Source organism: Vulpes lagopus, chromosome 3, assembly GCF_018345385.1.
Source record: "Vulpes lagopus strain Blue_001 chromosome 3, ASM1834538v1, whole genome shotgun sequence".
In the NCBI taxonomy this organism is placed as follows: Eukaryota; Metazoa; Chordata; class Mammalia; order Carnivora; family Canidae; genus Vulpes; species Vulpes lagopus.
The window spans coordinates 60,504,944-60,525,174 of NC_054826.1; the positions used below are offsets into that span (position 1 = coordinate 60,504,944).

Consider the following 20,231-nt stretch of genomic DNA (forward strand, 5'->3'; position numbering starts at 1 on the left):
CTGCTTCTCTAACTCTGACCTTCCCGTTGCCTTCATAAGAGGACCCAATGGGCCCATCCTGGCAATCTAGGGTAATCTTCCCATCTCCAGAACCTTCATTTAACCACATCTGCAAAGCCCCTTTAGCCATGTAAGTTCACATAGTCACAAGGTCCAGAATTAGGACATGGACTTTTGGAAGCTCATTATTCAGCCTACCGCAGACCTTAATAAATGAAATCATAATAGTCATTCCCTCTTTAAAAAATAGCAAAATGCTTTAGCATGAACTTAATTCCAGATTTTCAGGATAAGACTCAATATCAAATACTGGTACTCCTAAAAAAAAAAAAAAAAAAAAAAAAAGAAAGAAAAATACTGGTACTCCTTACCGATACTAATTTAGTGGCTTTTACCTGCATACTTGTCATAATAAATGCCTTCTAAGGATTTCATTTCATCCTGAAAAAAAATCCCTGTAATTTAGACATTATTATCTCCAATTTACAAAGTAGTAACTGCAGCTTCAACCATTACACAATTTGCTCAAGGCCACAGTTAGTACATGATGGAGCTGGGAATTGAACTTGGACTGGCAGGAGAGGAACTGGCCATCCTGATTTTGGTTCAGGAATTATTTCTACCAGACAAAGCCTGTGCATGGAAGAGAAAGTGCTCTGGAAGATATAAAGAGGTCAATATTAAAAGGAAACACAAAGAATATAAGTAAGAAAGCATTTGGAGCCAAATTCCAGTTCTGCCACCTGGGCCTCAGTTTCTTTATCTGTAAGTAGTCTTAAGCTCCTTGGGGGGATGTGGACATTGAGTGGAGACAATGCAGGCGAAGCACAGTAACAGTGTTCCATTTGTGTAGGTTGGGCAGGGAGGAAGGCCAGGTGTGGCCCTAAGGTCCTAATGCTAGAACTAACGCTGGTCAACCTCAAGCTGCTCCTTCCCCTGTCTGGACCCAAGGCCTCTCGCCTCTCCTCCACTCCCCCAGCTCCTCAAAGTCCAGTGAAAAAGATGGGCTCAGCAGCTCTGCAAGCAAGCTCTCCCTCTCCAATTTCCAGCAAGAAGACAGTACAGGCTTCCTGACTCCAGACCAAAGGCCTTCCTGGTACTACAAGCATTCTCATTTCTCAGTCCCAGAGCAGCCTCAGAATGGATAAGAATGTGTAAAAAGGTCTTAAAGAATCTTGCTCAGAACCACTTTCCACAGATGCCCTTCACGCCTCTTCCAGCAGAATCATTTATCAGGCGCATGAAAACATGAGAGTAACTACAGGGTCTGCAGCCTGGTCCCAAACTGTGTTTTACATGGGGATTAATGATTAGTGTGATCAACCGGGAAAGGCTGGCTCTGGCAGCTTCACGATGACATCATCTGGGCAGCTTCTTTGTCCCTGGGAAGAGAGCTCCACCCCTCGCCATCTTATACCCTTGGGAGAGCCCACGGCTAGACTGCCATGTCAAAGTGTAGCTGACAACAACGGGCATGGTGCTACAAGACCAGCTACCCTGTGAGAAGAGGCCCAGAGGCCTGCCCCAGGTCACACAGCCAGCTAGCACAGCCCCTGACTGTCTACTCAGCCACTAAGTGGCTATTTTGACCTTAAGCAAGTCACTTACCCTCTCTGTGCCTCAATTTCATCGACTCTAAAATAGAGGCAATAATTAACCTATTTCAAAGGTTGTCATGAACACTAAATGAATTAAAATATGTAAAGCACTTATATGAGGTACCCAGCCCATATTAAGACTGTGCTATTACTAACTACTACCTTCCTACTGCTGGGCTCCAAGCCTCTTGGATCCTGTACTTATGCTCTTCCCATGACATCAAATCATGTCTTTCTGCCAGGTCAGTGCTCTGACATTGCCATGTCTTCTCTCCACAGCTAACATGGAAGTCCTGGCCCCACAGGGACCTCAAGGTCTCCCATTCTCCCAACTTATCCAGCTAACACTGTTTCTTCATCAACACACTCCTGGCAATTTCTGGGGTCATTATAACATAAGGCATTAGAACAGCCTAGGAGTTAAACACACTCGGCCAGAATTTCCTTCTCCAAGTAGTGATGAAGGCCATCAAACATAAGAGAGAAGGCCCTCACCCCAGAATGTTCCCGAAGCCAGATGGAAGGCTGCTCCTTATTCTCTAGCCCCGCCTGATTCCGGCTGAGCACTGTGAGCTGGCTGCCCCATGGCCCCCAACACAGCTGCCCTTGAAGGAAGCAGGAGGGCTGTATGGATGTAGCAGGGCCCAGTTGGCTATTGTGCTAGCCAATTAAGGACCAGTACCTTATCACTTTGCCCATTAAAAGCCCTGATGCCAAGGCCTGCTTTGAGGTCTAACCCTCTCTCCCTCACACACACAGCTTATTTCCTCAGTGAAGACATGACCCCAGTGGAGATCCACAGGAACACAGAGGAAGTGGCTGGCAGGGGCAGCCATGGAGAACCATGGCCCCACTCAGCCAGTGGGTCAGCAGGGCTCTCAGACACACACACAGCATCCTAGTCCACTCAAGCTAATTTAACAAAACATTACAGCCTAGGTGGCTTATAAACAACAGAAATTTATTTCTCACCTTTCTGGAGGCTGGAAATCTAAGATCAAGCAGCACTGTCAAGTGGTCAAGAGGCAAGGACCCTCTTCTGGGTCACATACTTCTCACCACAGACCTGGTGGAAGGGATGAGGGAGCTTTCTCTGGTTTCCTTCGTGAGGTCACAAATCCTATTCATGAGGGCTCCACCCTTGTGTACTAAACATCTTGCAAAGGCCCCACATAGTACACCACCTGGGAGATTGCAATTTCAATACACAAATTTTGGGGGCTACACACCTTCAGATCACAGCACACAATGTGACGACATGGCCTACAAAAAGGCCAAGAGTCTTTGTGACCTTGGGATGAGGAAAACCACATAAGGAGCAGGAACATAGGGAGAAAGTAGAAATGAAGCTCTGAAATGAAGGGGGAAGGTGGGCAACGCATATGCAGGACCCCTACTCCCCACCACTCCTTCAGGAATGGAAGGAGCAGGGATGCCTGGATGGCCCAGTGGTTGAGCATCTTCCTTTGGCTCAGGGTGTAATCCTGGAGTCTAGGATCAAGTCCTGCATCGGACTCCCCAAAGGGAGCCTGTTTCTCCCTCTGCCTATGTCTCTGTTTCTCTGTGTCTCTCATGAATAAATGAATAGGATCTAAAAAAAAAAAAAAAAAAGGAATGGAGGAGCAGCTGGGATGAAGATTATGAGAACACTACTTCTCAAGCACCCCTTGGCCAGCAAATTCTGTCTCTACCCAGAATTCCTGGATTAAATGATAAGAGGCCATCAGGCCTAGGTTCATATTCAGATTGTGCCACTTACTAGCTGTGTGACCTTCTATGAAAAGTTAAAAGTTAACCTCTCTGGACTTCATTTTCCCTATCTTTATAATGGGTTAAAAACAGAATTCTCTCATAGGGTTGTTCTGAGGATTGAAAGGAATAAATATATATCACCCTCTTCCTTCCCACAGTCTCTGCTCTACAGTTAGCTTGCAGTAATGTCAGCCACTGCATACCACCGTATCTTCAAGAGCCAGTACTGCCTTGGTACCTAGTAAATACTCAGTAAATACCTAATGAACAAATGAACATTCCATCATTTGTGCAATAAAATAATCAGGCCCATTTTTCCTGGCAGGGTTATGAGAATTAAATGGAATTCCAGGTGGATATGTGTCTCACAATGCCCTCCCTCCTTATGGGCTCAAGGTGATTTGAATTCAGGAAGAACCTATCACAAACTGGTCTTTAAGGCCTCCCACAGGGTACAATCTCCCTTCCAAAGCCTCAAGGAGGCAGCCAGCTGCCCATTAGGAGAAAATCAGATCCTGGGAACTGGCGGGTTCTGCTCTTCTGCATGGTCTAGGGTAAGACAAACAGCTTCAACTTACCTTTGGTGCGTGGCAGATGCACTGGTATATTTGCCCTGCCCATAGCCCCAGCTGAATGGGCAGCCCTAAGTGGCCCTGCTTGTACCACATGTTCTCCTCTGACTCAGAGATGGATATGTGACCTAAAAACATCAAGGCTGGCTAACCAGTGATCGGTCAGATTCCTCTCAAGAATTTGGACCAAGTTAGACAGGGATAGGTCTCGGGGGTTGTGTAGAGTCATGGCCACAGTTGGCCGCATAGCCAAGCCATCTGCCAACAAGCTAGAGGAGAGGGTGTACAGAGCAGAGAAGCCATGAGTAAACAAAGGGATCCTGCCTACAGAGAAGAAGATAAAGAGGCTTCTCAGAGATGGGCAAAGGACAAAGGCCACACAGCCCAAGACAGATGAAAGACTAGAGAGAGAGAGAGACAGAGGGGAGCTGCCTCCCTCTCTGATGGCCTCCCAGATCCAACTGCCATGAGCCCCACTGGCCTCACTCCCCATCTACAGACCCCTGCCCTGTTCTAACCACTATGCCTAGCCTAGTACATGAGCAGGCTCACATGGATTGTAGTCCATGCAACCCAACAATCCCCACCTACAACAATGGGCATGGTGCTTCCCAAGAGGCAGGGGTGCCTCTTGGCCCCTCTTTTTTTTTTTAAGATTTCATTTATTTATTCATGAGAGACGCAGAGAGAGAGAGAGAGCGAGGCAGAGACACAGGCAGAGGGAGAAGCAGGCTCCATGCAGGGAGCCCGATGTGGGACTTGATCCTGGATCCCGGGATCACACCCTGAGCCAAAGGCAGATGCTCAACCACAGAGCCACCCAGGCGTCCCTGACTCCTCTTGTCCTAATGTCCTTCTCTCCATCCTTCCTAGGGTCACAAGCCCCATATCTTGCAAGGACTTCCCCTAGTTCCTTGGCAGTATGCAGATTAGGCTGTCACAGAATTCAGGGCATCATGGCTCAGCTGTCTAGAGATAAGAGGAGGCATCTATAAAATACTCCTGGAGTTACTGCCTTTCAATAAGGAAAGTTCAGTGCAGATCCAGTGCTTGGGTGCCCTAGAACTGAAGGTCTTCCCCACCAAATGAAAGAAACAACTCTTCGAAGCATGCATCATTAGCCAGGCAATCATCTGGAGTCAAAAGACTTGAGTTCAAGTTCTGGCTCCATTATTCACTAGCTCTGTAACAAAGTCAAAAACTTAACCTCTCTGTTGTTCAAATTTCTCATCTCCTATGGAAATAGTCTCTGACTGGCATAGTTTAGAAAGGACTCAGTGAGATAATGCATCTAATTTTAAATACTAGAAGAGGTTATCTGCCTGCCTTTCCTTCATCATAAGTGGTTGGCAACAAGTAGGTACTAAATAAGTGTATTATGATGGCTGAGCCCCTCTCATCCTATGACAGTGGCTGGCTGGGATGTCCAGTGCCACCAAACACATGTCACAGAATCCACTCCCAGGTACACTAGACCATGAACCCCTGAAGAAGAGGAGCCATACCTTATTCATCCTGACATCCCCCAATTCCCAGTACCAGCTTTAGTACAGATTGGAAGAGTGAAGAAACAAACAAGTTCCTTACAGCACATCCAGCTCTGGAATGGTTCAGCTATGATTATCATAAAAATGCATTCTCTGGGTCCATACCTGTGGCCTAGAAGAGTCACACCTAGGCATGGACTTGGACCAGGCCTCCTATCTACCTAAGATGGGACACTCCCACCATGGATAATACATGTGTGTATGATTGAGAGCCACTATCAGTGAGCAAGGATGCCCAGCTTCCTGTGAGCCCTGGGAACAGATTCTCAATGAGGACACTGGCTCCATACCAATCTCTTTCTACACAAACACACACACACACACATATACAAGCAGGCCAGGGAAGAACATCTCCAAACTGGGCTCACCTAGAAGGTCCCAATCCTCCCAGACAGCTGGGTGGAGGCCAGGAGGCAGGGGGGTGAGGGGATCAAGTCCTATAGGGAATACCTTGGAGCCCTCAGTTGTGTCCTTTTCCCTGAGGACATATCCTATCACGTGCAAAATGCCAACACCAACAGAGACAGATCCAACTAGACTGCCTATTCAAATGACCAGATGGAATCTGGAAGCCAGATTCTAGAACAAATTCAGGAACCAAGAAAGCAAAGGGAAGTCAAGGGTCAAGGAAATTCAAAATTCAGACCAAGAGCTGAGCCCAGAGGAAGGGCAGGGTCAGGGCACAGGGGCTGAAATTTGAAATTTGTGGGATGGCCAAGTGGAGATAGCCATGGAGAGAGCTCGGGGTTGGTGACGTGTGTGGGGGTCTCCCACACGGAGGTGATAACTAAAGGCATGGGAGCAATTTGAGCTCTTTGGTTTGAGAAGTAGCTTGGAGGGGAGTTGAGAAACCCTCATGATGCTCTTAAAACTGTTCCTGTTATACACCAATCCTCTCACTCAAGGCATGTGCAGGATGTCAGCTGGGATTTTTACTATTGCCCCAGACTAGTTATGGGGACATAGCTAAAAGCAAAGTGTCACTATCACACATCTACAAAGCCACTGGTAGCAGACACCTCTGCAAAGGTTTCTTCAAGAAACAGCCCCTCTAACACCAGGCCCCAACACAAACCATGACAGACAGACACACATACAGGGTAACAGACACAGACACACACATGCGCTATGTAAGGGACAGGGGAAGAAAAACAGAGGATCACTGGGGAAATCGGTATCAGAGAGAACATATTGTTTCAATGAAAAGGGCTCAAAAGAACCACTCATAGAAATGGGGGGGCTTGCCCATAAGAGGGGAAGCTGGCATTTCCCTTCCCAGCTGGGTGCTTGCTGAGCTGCATTATCTGCAGCCCTACCTTGTACTTCCAGGACAGAGGAACCAAACCTAGGAAGGTAATAATGCCAGGTAAAGCTGACACGGGTCCCCTGGAGTTTGGGGATTTATATAAGCATGGAACATGGAATCCACTTTCCCTAGGGGATCTTTCAAGGCAGAAAGCTTGAAGGAGCCATAAGGAGGACAGTAGGGTAGAATGCTTAGGAAAAAAGAGGGTACCCACACCCCTGATCCCATGGACCCCTGAAGGCACAGTAGGGCCTTAGCTGCTCCTGCGCAGCTGCAAAGAGGTATAGAGAAGAGAGGATGGGCCAGAGCCGCAGGACAGCCCAGGAAGCAGTGCCCTTTGACACCCACCTGCCCCCCTCCCCCGCCCCGCAACACACACACACACACACACACAAAAAGAAGGCAAGTGTACACCATTCACGGTGCTGAAGACACCTGCTGCCTCTAAGGGCATCCTCACAGATGGATGGTGCTGGCAAGAGCTAGACTCTGCCCCAAGGACACCAGCTTGCCATCTACACAGAGACCACCAAGTCAAGCATAGCAGGAAGCTAAAGTAGAGATGCCTCCCACCACATTTGGGGACCACTTCTCTAAGAAGCCTGCCTCCACAGCCCATTGTCCCTCTACCTGACCCCTGGGGATGGGCCCCAAAGCTCTGGAGTAGGAAGAGGAATGAGAAAGCAAACACTGCCCCCTCCCGCCTTCCATCACCTGAGCACAGGCCTCACCTAAACCTTGGTGTTTGCCAAGGGGAGAGTTTTGTTCAGAGACACTGGTAGTTCTGACCATAAAGCTATGGACTCCACTCCAGCTAATGTTAAGGGTAATTTGACAGAGTTCAGCAGAAAGCAGTGACTAAAGAAACATAAAACCATTTCACATCCCTAAGCCACCAAGTTGACACTTGTCAATAAACCAGTTACACAGAGGCCAATGTGGAAGCCCCTCTTTAAACTGATGAATAAAGGAAAGAGGGAAGAGGTGGGAGCTCTCGGCCCCCTACCTCTGTTTCTCAGTAAGATAGAACTTAAGTCAAAACCTCCTCAGTCTTAATTACCAAACAAAAAAATAACCAGACAAGCTTCTCACTGTATGTCTTTATTTATACTGTCATCTGCTCCGGCATTTTAATATCCAACTTTCCGTTAGAAGACAGATGCCTGGATGTTCACACCCCGTTCTAATGGCTTAATACCCTGGGTACTGGAGCAGGGAGGGGGCTGCAAGGAAGGAGGGGGGATGAAAGCCGCCGCCACATTGAGCACAACTTTGGAGCAAATGGGTTTGAATATTCATTAAACAACATTTAATTTAAACACCCAAACTCTGAAAGCAGCAGCATATGGCCTGTTTTATTTTACATAAACTGAATAGGAGGTTGGGCCATTCGTTTCTGCAGACATAATGTTCATTACCAATGAAGAATGCTTCCCTTTGAGGACACCCCTGCACTGTACTGGGCCCACTGGCCCACTGCCCCCACAGGCTCGGTCGAGCCCACTCGTGGCGGTGGCACAGTGACATCAACCAAATCCCCATCACCCTTTGGGGGCAGATTAGGATTTCATAAAGGAAAGAGAGGAGACTCTGAAGGCCTCCTGGCTCCTTGATTTACACCTTAGGAAAGAGGATTAGCAGAATTCTCATCCCCCTAGATTGGGCCTCCTTGGCGCCTGGGGGCTAGGCAGCAGCATCCAGATGGCATGAGCCTGACCTCCTCTGCCTGTGCAGGGCTGACATGCAGCAGTCATGCCAGGCCCCACAGCTCTGCCCACTCAGCCTGGAGTTTAGGATTGTGCACATTTATACAGAAGGCTCTGGATACAGCAAGATGTGCATGAGCATATGTATGAGCCTGTGTGTAAACTTTTGTGGAGGGGTGTATACAGATGGCCCCATGTACTGGTTGTATGTGTGTGCATGTGCCCATGGATGCAGTGTCTCTCTTGGTGTGCCTGCAGGTGTGCATGTGTGTGCATGTGCACAACAGGTTCATCTGGAGAGGTACGAGGTGTCCTCTAACTGTGAAGGTATAAAAATCCCACTAGGTGTGTAGGCACATACATCCACACAACGTGTGTGTGTGACAGTGAGAGTATGTGTGTTTAAGGGTTTTCTTAAAACAACAACAACAACTGTCACTCTGGTTCCTAACTTGGGGCCCACAGACATCTCCCATGGCATCCATGTGGGGTAGGGCGGGAGGGGAGGACATGAACTTGGATGGGAAAAAAAAGACATCTTTATTTCACTAACTTCTAACTTTTTTCCATCACGAATATAAACAACAAACCTCAACAGCCTGATGAGTTCCAATAATTGTGTCACCAACAGAAATATTTTCATATAATACCACAGATGTTGCAGAACTCAAAATGTCCTTTATGCTCTTCATCACTACTTTGAATTAGAAGTTATCAGATCTGCCACAAGATACAATTATCACATTAATAAAGAAGCATATAGGATACTTCATCACAAATTATTTAATATTTCGCTAAGCATACTTGAACAAAATTGGTTTTATTAATAAGTTAGAAATATTCCAGGAAGGAGCCTGTTGGTCAACAGCCTACAGGAGCAAACAAAAGGTAAAGGACTCCGTGTGTGGAGATGAAAGGAGCCACCTGTGGTCCAGCAAGCATTCACAAGACACCAGATGGACAAGTGTGCAGAACCCTGGCAAGGTGGAACCAGTACCTTCCCCTCTGAGGGAGACCCTCCCCAAAGGGTATGTGCCCATGTCCAAAGAAGAGGGGCAAAAAAACCAGTAACCCTATAAAAAGCCACCCATCTCCCCATGGTCCCAATCATGCTAGAAACTATGCAGACAGCCCAAGCTGGCATCTCCTTGGCACCAGCCCTCCAACACTATGGGATAGGCTTCTCAGGGGGGCCAGGACATGGACAAGGCTGTGGAGCACGCTCCCAGTCAAAGCCACACCAGGCTCACCAACCCCATTCATGCCTCCTTGTCACTGCCTATCCACCCAAATGTCAGGCTTTCTTCAATGACCAAGACAGAAGAGCCAATTCAAAATACCTTAAATAAGAGATAGCATTCATTAGCCTCCATAACTAGAGTCCAGGACAACAGGTGCTTCAGGTAGGTTTGAGCAGGGCTCTGGCCTGCTCCAAATCCCAACTATGTCCTCAAGCTGGCTTTCTTCATGGTAATGAAATGTGTACAGTGGTTCTAAGCCTCACATCTGCACATCACATCACATGGAGCAGGAGCGATCTCTTCCCAGCCATCAAGGGGAAGCCTTCCCACCAACTGCAATTGGCCTAACCTCAATCCGCTGCTTTAGCCAGGGGCAGTTCCGTACACTGATCAGTTTAGGTCTGGGTCACTGCCCATCACCAAGCCATTACTAGGCCAGGAGCCAACGCCACACTTTTATTAGCTTAGACTAGTCAAGACCTACCCACCCCCAAGAAAAACAAATGGAGAGAGTGGCAGGGAGATAAAATGGATGGCTGGAGAGGTGACTAGAAGATCCTCCTAGATGAACAGCTAGCAAGCATCTCAGCTTCCAACCAAACTAGCAGTGCTGGGGCAGGAGCCATCTTATACCTATTTATCAACCCCAAGGTAACCACTGAGATAAGCACATCGCAGGTGTCAAATTCCCATGACAGGCCCTCAGCCTGCCACTGAGTACGCTAACAGCACCTGCAGCCACACAACCTGAGAGGGCTCCCCTCTCCCAGAGACCAGAGTTCTTTAATAAAATATTGTCTGGAAGACAGGAAGGCTGGGGAATTCCTTTCGCGGGCCTCAGTTTCCCCACACTGTCAAAAAGGAAATCGGACAAACTAAACCTAAAAGCGCTTCCCAACTGGCAGTTCATGCATTATAGTAGGGGAAGAGCACCTAAACCTTGGTGTTTGTACACCCAAGAGCCCCCATCATCTCCTGTCAAATTCTGCTACAGCCTCCCAGCTGGTTTCCCTACTCCACTCCAGTCCCACCCCTGAGACCAGTGTGCTCCCTAAACAGCCACCATTCAGACAGTCACTCAGCAAGTATGTACCTATCCTGCTGGGTACCAGGCATTGGTCTAGTCACAGGGGTTATAGCAATGATGTACATATAAAAAAAAATTTTTTTGTGAAGACACACACACACAAAACCCCTGCCTTAATGAAGCTTCCTTTCTAGACAGAATAGAGTCAAGAAATGAGAAAACAATAGAAGTGAACACTGAGGAGAAAACATCAAAGCCAGAAAGAAAACTTGAGGAAGGCTACAATCTTTGATAAAGTAAGGCATCTTAGAGAAGGTAACTACTTGAATGAAGACCGGATGAAAGGGAGAACATGAATGACCCACAAGGTTGGCTGGGGCAAGTGTGGTCCAGGCTGAGGGGATAACATGTGCAAAGGTCCTGGAGCAGTAACAAGGCTGACAGGCTGGAGGAGCAGAGCTAGCAGCTGGGAGGGTGATGGGAGGCCAGGTCACAGGTCATGTGGATCATGGAGAGCCTTTTAGCATCTCTTTAAGTGACATGGACAGCCCCTGGGGGGGTTCTGGACAGAAGAAGGACCTCATTTGACTCTCCTCCTCACAGCACACTCCAGTTGCTGCGTGGAGAATAAATCTAAGGGGTGAAGGTATAATCAGGCATGCGGTGAAGAGGCCACAGCAGTAACAAGGTGAGAAATGTGCAGGCTTGGACCACAGGGGCCACAGAAGTGGTAAGAAACAAACAGGTTCTTGATAGATCATTTGAAAGAAAAGCCAGATGTGTAGATGAACTGGACACAGGACTTAAAGTAGAGGCTTTCTGGCCAGTGCCCTTTGTAAGAGGCACAGCTGATGCACCAGTCTTCTGCCTAAAACCTTCCAGTGGCTTCTCCCTGCCCTCTAAGTAAAGTCCAACCTGTAAACATCTGCTACAGTCCCCGCATAGGCCAACCCCTCCCGCCCTTCTGGCCACATTTCTATATGCTCCCCAGTCTTGGCTCTTCTACCTTCTACAAACCCGCCCACCTTCTCTTGCCTCTCTCTGCCTGAAAATTTCCTCACCTGTTTACAATTCCAGGCCCCAATTGCCTCATCTGCAAAAGGGAGGAGAGTATAGTACCTGATGACTTACAAGGGACCTGCCAGCTGCAACAATCTGCAGTCTGTGGTCCTGAGTTTCCGCGCCCTCCCTCGCCTGGGCCCAGGAAGACCAGCAACAGAAGCCAGCCAAGAGTGTTCCCAGGGCAGGCTGGGGTATTCACCAAAGGCCAGTCTGGAGTACAGACACCAAGGCTTGAAGGGCAAGGACATAGAAAGGCTGTGGAAGAGCTTGGGTAGAAGCAGGAGTAACAAACAACATGGTCTGAAGTAGTTAAGAATTCCAAAGCCAAAATAAAAAAAAAAAAAAAAGAATTCCAAAGCCAACCTGCCCTGGCACGAGCAGAGCTCCTCCCCCTGGGGCACCACACCCTTCCCTTCCACCCCTGCTCATCCTTCATAGCCCCTGGTATAACTCAGCTCAAATCCCCTGAGGAAACCTCCCTGCTGCCTCTGGACCCTCCCCTCTGCAAGCCAGTTAGTGGTGGACACAACAGTCTTCTTCCCTCTCACCTCTAGGCCCACCCATTCCCGTTCCTGACAGAGTCGACTTGGAGCCTCACACACCACAGGTGTATCTTAAACCTTTCTTGGAAACATATCACCAATATAGTCTGCACAAGATGTGAGTTTCCTGCCGGGGCAAAACATCCTTTGTCCAGTAGGGAACCTGGTCTTTGTGTGGGGAACCAGCCAGAGGGACTGTGATCCAGGCCACGTCCCCAGCTTCATGGCCTGCACCGAACCCAGCTATCTCCTCTCACCTTCAGGATGCTGAAAAGCCAGAGACTCCTTCTCTCTCGCCTGCCCTCACCTTCCGCCCAGGGATGTTATGAGAATTAATGGGATAACAGATGAAGTGCCTCCAAGGAAACGGGCTACATAAATCCAAAGTGTTGTTATTAAATTCCAAATTTAGCCCTCAAGATCAGTGAGACATGACAGATCTGGGCTGGGAGCAATCCCAGCTGTATGGACAGGAAGTCCCCACAAAATCAGAAGCCCCAATATACAGGCGTTAGAGGTCAAAGAAAACCCTAAAAAATCCACCAGGTCTATACCTTGCAGAAGGCCCAAAGAGCCTCTATAGCAATCCCATAAAGTAAGCAGCTAGACTGCCTGGACACCACCAGTGATATAGCAAGCTCATGACTCCACAAGTCAGCTCCTGCCCTCTTCCATTAGCTCTGGGTTTCAAAAACTTTCTCCTGTCCAGCCAAACCATTGTGCCATATTTTCCACACTCTCGGACAAATCTCACCCTTTTCCCACATGATAGCCTTTGACCAATAAAACCTATCTATCTCTGCTCATTTCTAGCTAAATACCTCCAGGCCTTTCAACAGGCCTCATAAGCCATCATTTGAAGGCAGGCTGCCATCCTGATACTCTTTTCTGAACAAGCTCCACTTCACAGCTTCCAAAAATAACATAACCCCAAGGAGCAGTGCAACAGGACAGGGCAAAAGAGGACTCACTTCACTCTAGGTGCCTACTTCCTATGGAGCAGCTGGAGGCAACAATTTGTGCTTTTTTTAGCATCCAAATCACACCATGAAGTCATATAATCTCCATTTAGGTTTCAGGCCATCATCCCTGCCACACATATATCTGGCTAGTGATGGCCCCAAAGGACCCCAGAAATGATACCCAAGCTGGGTGGGTGGGCCTCCTGGGAGCAGAGAACCACAGTACAGACATGAACGCAGCCTTGGGACCCAAGACTGACGTAAATTCAAGGCCCAGCTCTGCCACTTACTGAACAACCTTCAGCAAATGACCAAAATCCTGAGTTTCGATTTGTTTCTCTCTGAGATGAGAAGAATAATGTTCACCTTGCAGAAGTCTGGTGAGGACACAAGAGAATATATACAATGTGCCTAGCATGCTCAATAGTAAGTACTCAATAAAAGGCATTATTGTTATATTCAAAGTCTCATGGGACCCCTGATAGAAGTTTCCAAGGACAGAAAACCCAGGAAGTGACAGCATAGTCCACTGAGTTTCAGTGGACTGAAACTCATACAATTCAATGAGGAAAAAATAATCTCTTCAACAAGTGGTGCTAGGACAAATGAGTAGTCACATGAAAAAGAATGAAGTCAGGCCCCAACCTCACACCATCTGTAAAAATTAACTCCAAATAGATCACAGATCTAAATGTAAAAGCTAAAACTATTAGACTTTTAGAAGAAACCATCGGAGTAAATCTTCATGACCTTTGGGTTAAGCAATGGTTAGACTTAACAGCAAAAGCAGAAGTGACAAAAAAAAAATGGATAACCATCAAAATGTAAAGCATCTGCGTTTTAAAAGGTACCATCAAGGAGCACTTGGCTGGTGCAGTTAGTAGAACGGGCAGCTCTTTATCTCAGGGTCTTAAGTTTGAAACCCACGTTGGGTGTAGAGTTTATTTAAAAATAAAATATTTTAATTAAAAAAGAGAATAAAGAATACCATCAAGAAAGTGAAGAGACAACCCACAGAATGAGAAAAAATATTTGTAAACCATATACCTGATAAGACATATATAGAATACCTGAAGAACGCATACCGTAATAAGACAATCCAATTTTAAAATGAGCTAAAGACTTTCTAAAGATATATATAAACAGCCAATAAGCACATGAAAAGATGCTCAACACCACTAGTTACTAGGAAATGCAAATCAGAACCATAATGAGATACCACTTCACACCGACTTGGATGGCTAAAGTCAAAGGTACAGATAATAGTAAGTGCTGACAAGGTTACAGAGAAATCAGAACTTTCTTTTAAAGATTTTATTTATTCACGAGAGACACACGCAGAGGGAGAAGCAGGCTCCATGCAGGGAGCCTGATGTGGGACTCCCAGGACTCCAGGATCACGCCCTGGGCCGAAGGCAGCACTAAACCACTGAGCCACCCAGGGATCCCCCGAAATTAGAACTTTCATACACTGCTGGGAAGAATATAAAATGGTGCTGCCTCTGTGGAAAATAGTTTGGGAGTACCTCAAAATGTTAAACACAGAATTACCATGTGACCCAGCAATTCCACTCCAAAGTATACCTCCAGAGAAATGAAAATGTGTGTCCACGCAAAAATTTGCACATGCATGGCCACAGCACCAGAATTATTCATAACAGCCAAAAAGTAGAAACAATTCAAATGTTCTTTAACTAAAGGACAAAATATAGTACAGCCACCCAATGGACTAGTATCTGACAATGAAAAAGAATGAAGTACTGCTACATGCTACCACATGGGCGAACCTTGAGAACATCATGCTGAGAGAAGCCAGTCACAAAATCATGCACATGATTCCATTTACATAAAATGTCCAGAATAGTCTCATCCAAAGAAACTTTAAAGCAGATGAGTAGTTGTCAGGGACTGGGAGAGAGAGAATGGGGAGAGACTGCTAATGGATAATAGATTTCTTTCTTGGAGTAATGAAAATGTTCTCTGTGAATATACTAAAAATAACTGAGCTGTACACTTGATAAAGCATGTAAATTATCTCAATAAACCTGTGTTTGTTTTTAAAAAGGTATGAAGTACTGCCACATGCTATGATATGAAACCTGAAAACATGTTAAGAACCAGTCATAGTGCTCACTTCGGCAGCACATATACTAAAATTGGAACGATACAGAGAAGATTAGCATGGCCCCTGCGCAAGGATGACACGCAAATTCGTGAAGCATTCCATATTTTTTGTTGTTGTTAAGTCTTGTTGACATTCATCATACCACCAAATTTTAGGAATACAGAGTTGTGCTGTGGAAAAAAAAAAAAAAAAGAACCAGTCACAAAAGATCATGTATTACATAATTCCATCTATAGGAAAGAAAAATATCCATAACAGGCAAATCTAAAAAGAGAGAAAGTAGAGAAGTGGTTGCCCAGGGTTGGGGACTAGAGGCTGGGAGGAACAGTGAGTGATTGCTGAGGAACACAGGGTTTTCTTTCTGGCATGATGAAAGTATTCAAAATCTAGGTAGTGGTGATTAGGTGCTAGATTCTGTGAATATACTGAAGCCCACTGAATTATATACTTTATTTTTTTTTTTTAAGATTTCATTCATTTATTAATGAGATACACAGAGACAGAGAGAGAGAGAGAGGCAGAGACACAGGCAGAGGAAGAAGCAGGCTCCATGCAGAGCGCCCGACGACGTGGAACTCAATCCCGGATCCCCAGGATCACACCCTGGGCCGAAGGTGGCTCTAAACCGCTGAGCCACCGGCGCTCCCAAATTATACACTTTAAAAGGATGACTACTATGGTATATGAATTATGAATAAATAAGTTTTTAAAAAGAAAGTTGGTTTTTGTTTTTGTTTTAAGTGGCAACATAGGGTGGTCTGAGTGATGCAGAAAAAAGGCATAAGTCTTGGCAACATGAGGGGTGGCTGCTATGGACACATCAGGAGCCCTCTGTCCTTACCCCCTCACCAAGTGCTCCCTTCTGCCCCAGTTAAGTGGAGACTGGGATCCATGAGCTGGCAAGACCAGGGAGAGACCCCTATCCTGACTTGCGCCAATCAGTGTCACATTCCTGGGAAGGGGTAAGAAAGATACAGGGTCTAATTAATGGTGCTGGTTGCCTGGCATGGGAAACAATGGGAAAGCCAGCTGTGAGAAAGGCAGGAGAGCATAAAAAGCTGCCTGCCAAGAGAGAGCGGGAGTGGACTCAAAGAAGGGGAAGGAAGGAGGAGGGAAGGGCTGATTTGTACTGGAATACTTTCCCAGTCTCCATCCCAGGGAGGCCAACCAGCACTGCCTACACCATGATTTGTTAAACACCTCTTAGCTTTCCAGTAAATTCCTTTTGCTTGAGAGGCTTCTGCTCAGAGTCCCCATGAAGCATCCATTTTCTTCTTCCTGACATGGCAGAGACTGATAGTTGTCCCCTAAAACTATTCTCCCCACCTTTGCCCAGGCTAGCGCTAGCCTACATTTCCCAGCCCTCTTGCAATTAGGTGTGCCAGGAGACTGAGTCCCAGCCAATACAACAGGAACAAAGATGACGGGGGTGGCTTCTGGTCAGGACTTTGTGGAGAATGACTGCCTCTCCTCCACCTTTTCCCCATTCTGCCAGGCAGATGCAGGTGACCATGAGGCCCCAAAGATAACAAATGCACTAAATAGGAGGAGCCTGGATTCTTGAAGCACCACCTGCAGAGGAGAGCTTCCTGCTGACCAGGAATACCCCCACCATAATTGGCAACCATTTACAGAATGGAGCCAACACCGTGAATAACAAAGCAGAGGAAATGTCTAGGTCTTCATGACACTGCTGATCTGCTGCATCAATCAACCTTGAACACTTCTCTGCATCTAGATGGCTCCTTATGTAAGCAAATAAATGTCCTCATTGTTCAAGGCAGTTTAAGTGGAGCTCTCGGTGTTTTGCTGAAGGCCTCTTACCTATACACCATCTAAATCAAAGACAAAACCAGCTCAGGGAGCAGCAGTAGTAGACATCTCAACTCTTAGCTTCTCAGGGAACACTTGTGTACCAGTGATACTCTGCAAGACAGCAGAGGGCAACAAGATGAACAGCATGGAAAAGTGCCCCAGACGACACTGCAGGGCTTTGTAACCTTAAATATAGGAAAATGGTCTTGAGAAAATTAGACAGCCACTTGCAAAAGAATAAAACTGGGCCTCTTACACTATGCACTTATACAAAAATCAATTCAAAATGAATTAAAGATTTGATGCTAAGACTTGAAACCATAAAATTCCTAGAAGAAAACATAGGGGGTAAGTAAGCTCCTCAACAATGGTCTTGACAATGATTTTTTGGACTTGACACCAAAAGCAAAAGCAACAAAAGCAAAAATAATGAAGTTCAACTACATCAAATTAAAAAGTTCAACTACATCAAATTAAAAAGTTCAACTACATCAAATTAAAAAGCTCTGCCTGGGACGCCTGGGTGTCTCAGTGGTTGAGCATCTGCCTTTGGCTGGGGTATGGTCCCTGGTCTGAGGACCAAGTCCCGCACAGGGCTCCCTTCGGGGAGCCTAGCCTGCTTCTCCCTCTATGTCTCTGCCTCTCTCTGTCTCTCATGAATGAATAGTCTTAAAAAATAATAATAATAAAGCTCTGCCCAGCTATTAACAACCTTTGGGGTGGGAGAAAATATTTACAAACCACATATTGGATAAAGCTAATGTCCAAAATATATAAAGAACTCATACAACTCAACAGCAAAAAAAAAGAAAAAAGAAAAAAAAAAAAGAAATCCAATTTAAAAATGGACAAAGGAACTGAATAGACACTCTTCCAAAAGACATATAAATGGCCAATACATGAAAAGGTGTTCAACTCACTAATCACCAAGGAAATGCAAATCAAAACCAAACCACAATGACAGATCACCTCGCAGAATGGCTATCATCAAAAAAACAAGAGGTAAAGTGTTGGCAAGGATGTGGAGAAAAGGGAACTCTGTGCACTCCTGGTGGGAATGCAAATTGGTGCAGCCACTCTGGAAAAAAGTATGGAGGTTCCTTCAAAAACTAAAAATAGAACTAACCTATGATCCAGCACTCCCACTTCTGGGTATGCATCCAAAGGAAATGAAATTACTTCCTTGAAGCAGTATCTGCATACCCATGTCCACTGCAGCATTATTTATAGTAACTAAGATGGGAACAACCTAGTGTCCATAGAGAGGTGAATGGATAAAGAAAGTGTGGAAGACACAATACACATACACAGTGGCATGTTATTCAGCCATTTAAAAAAGAAATCTTGCCATTTGTGACAACATGGATGGAGCTTGAGGGGACTATGGTGATATTAGAGCCAGAAAATACTGTATGATCTCACTTACAGGTGGAATCTAAAAAAAAAAAAAAAAAATCACAGAAATGAAACAGATTGGTGGTTGCCAGAGGCAGGGGTAGGGAGTAGAGGAAACTGGTGAAGGTAGTCAAAAGGTATAAACTTCCAGTTATAAAAGAAATATGCCCTGGGGATGTCATGGACAGCATGGAGACTATAATTAACAATACTGTAATGCGTAATTGAAAATTAGTAAGAGGGGTCTTAAAAGTTCTCATTACAAGAAAAAGAAAACTTATAAACTGGAGGTGAAGGATTTTAGCTCGACTCACTGTGGTGATCACTTCACAATATACATATATATATATATCAAATATAGTGCTGTACACCTTAAACTAATCCTATGTTAGATGTCAGCATCTCAATAAAATGGGGAAGTGGGAACCACCTAAGAGGGGAATTTTTCTTTTTCTTAGAGGAGAAATGACTCCTGAGTAGCAAACAGCTCATTCTGCTGTTGGGAGGGGAGTGAGCTGAAGGTGAGAAGGCCCAAGCTCAGTCCTCTGGCCACCACTGATGAGCTGTGGGACTTGGGGACAGTCACTCTGTGCCTCCATGGCCTCATTCATGAACAGAAGAAAATGCAGCGCTTTCTGCCTACAAAATGGAGGTGCCAGATCAACTAAAGAAGTTTCTTTCTCCAAGAAAGCCTGGGGAAAGATCCATCTTGTTTACACCTTTCCTCCACCAACAGGAACTGCAGTTCAATGGTGTTTGCATAGGAGTCAGACAATTTCTAACCAAGCTCTCTGAATATCATCGTAGAGAATGGGAGCCAGCAGAGGGCTAGACCCAGAGCCTCTTGACTCCCCCCACGTCTCTGTGATGTGCATGTCTACAGCCCTCCAAAAACACAATTCCAGGAACTAACTGCCCCGGCACAGCAGCTCAGCACAGTGAGCTGAAGTATGCCAGTCCCTGGATTAATGAGGTGAATGCTGAAGCCCCTTCCACTGTTCCAGCCCCTCCCTCTGAGGCAATGTATATTCAGAGTACACACTGCAGCTGAGAACAGGATGTAAATCTTTCAAGAAACGCAGAATAGATCTATAGCAAATCCTTAATGTCTAGAGATCTCTACTTTTTAAAAAATCCAATTTGATAAGTTCCACCTTACTGCCTTGCATCAAGTCCCTGGCAAGGCTTATTTAAATGGATACAGGAGATGGATGTCTTACAGCAGGGCTTAACAGCTGCCCTGCAATGCAAGTTCCTTGAGTAGGACAAGTCCATCTCAATTCCCCAGGGCATAATGTTGTGAAAGGGGCTGAAAGCCACCAACCTCAGCGCCACTCCCTCATCTGCAGAGTAGGGAACTGAGGCCCAGAGGAGAAAAGGGACTTGCCTGAGGTCAGGAAGTACAGTTGAGAGGGAGCTAAAGCTTGAAGACAGGTCTCAGGACCCAGTACTCTGGCACCCCACCCAAACCAATCAAGAACTGGTTGGAGGTGATGCCCTATGGGGAGAACAGTGAACCAGAATCTGGCCACTAGGGTTTGAGTGTTCTTTTTCCCAAAGAAATCGCAAGCCCCGTGGCTG

General features: G+C 46.1%; 1 non-coding gene across 1 annotated transcript; it reads left to right on the forward strand.

Annotated features, from left to right (window-relative positions):
* Nucleotides 1-15,441: 15,441 nt before the first annotated feature.
* Nucleotides 15,442-15,548, forward strand: LOC121488424. Its single transcript, XR_005987053.1, has one exon. It is a non-coding gene; the product is annotated as a U6 spliceosomal RNA (small nuclear RNA).
* The last annotated feature ends 4,683 nt before the right edge of the window (nucleotides 15,549-20,231 follow it).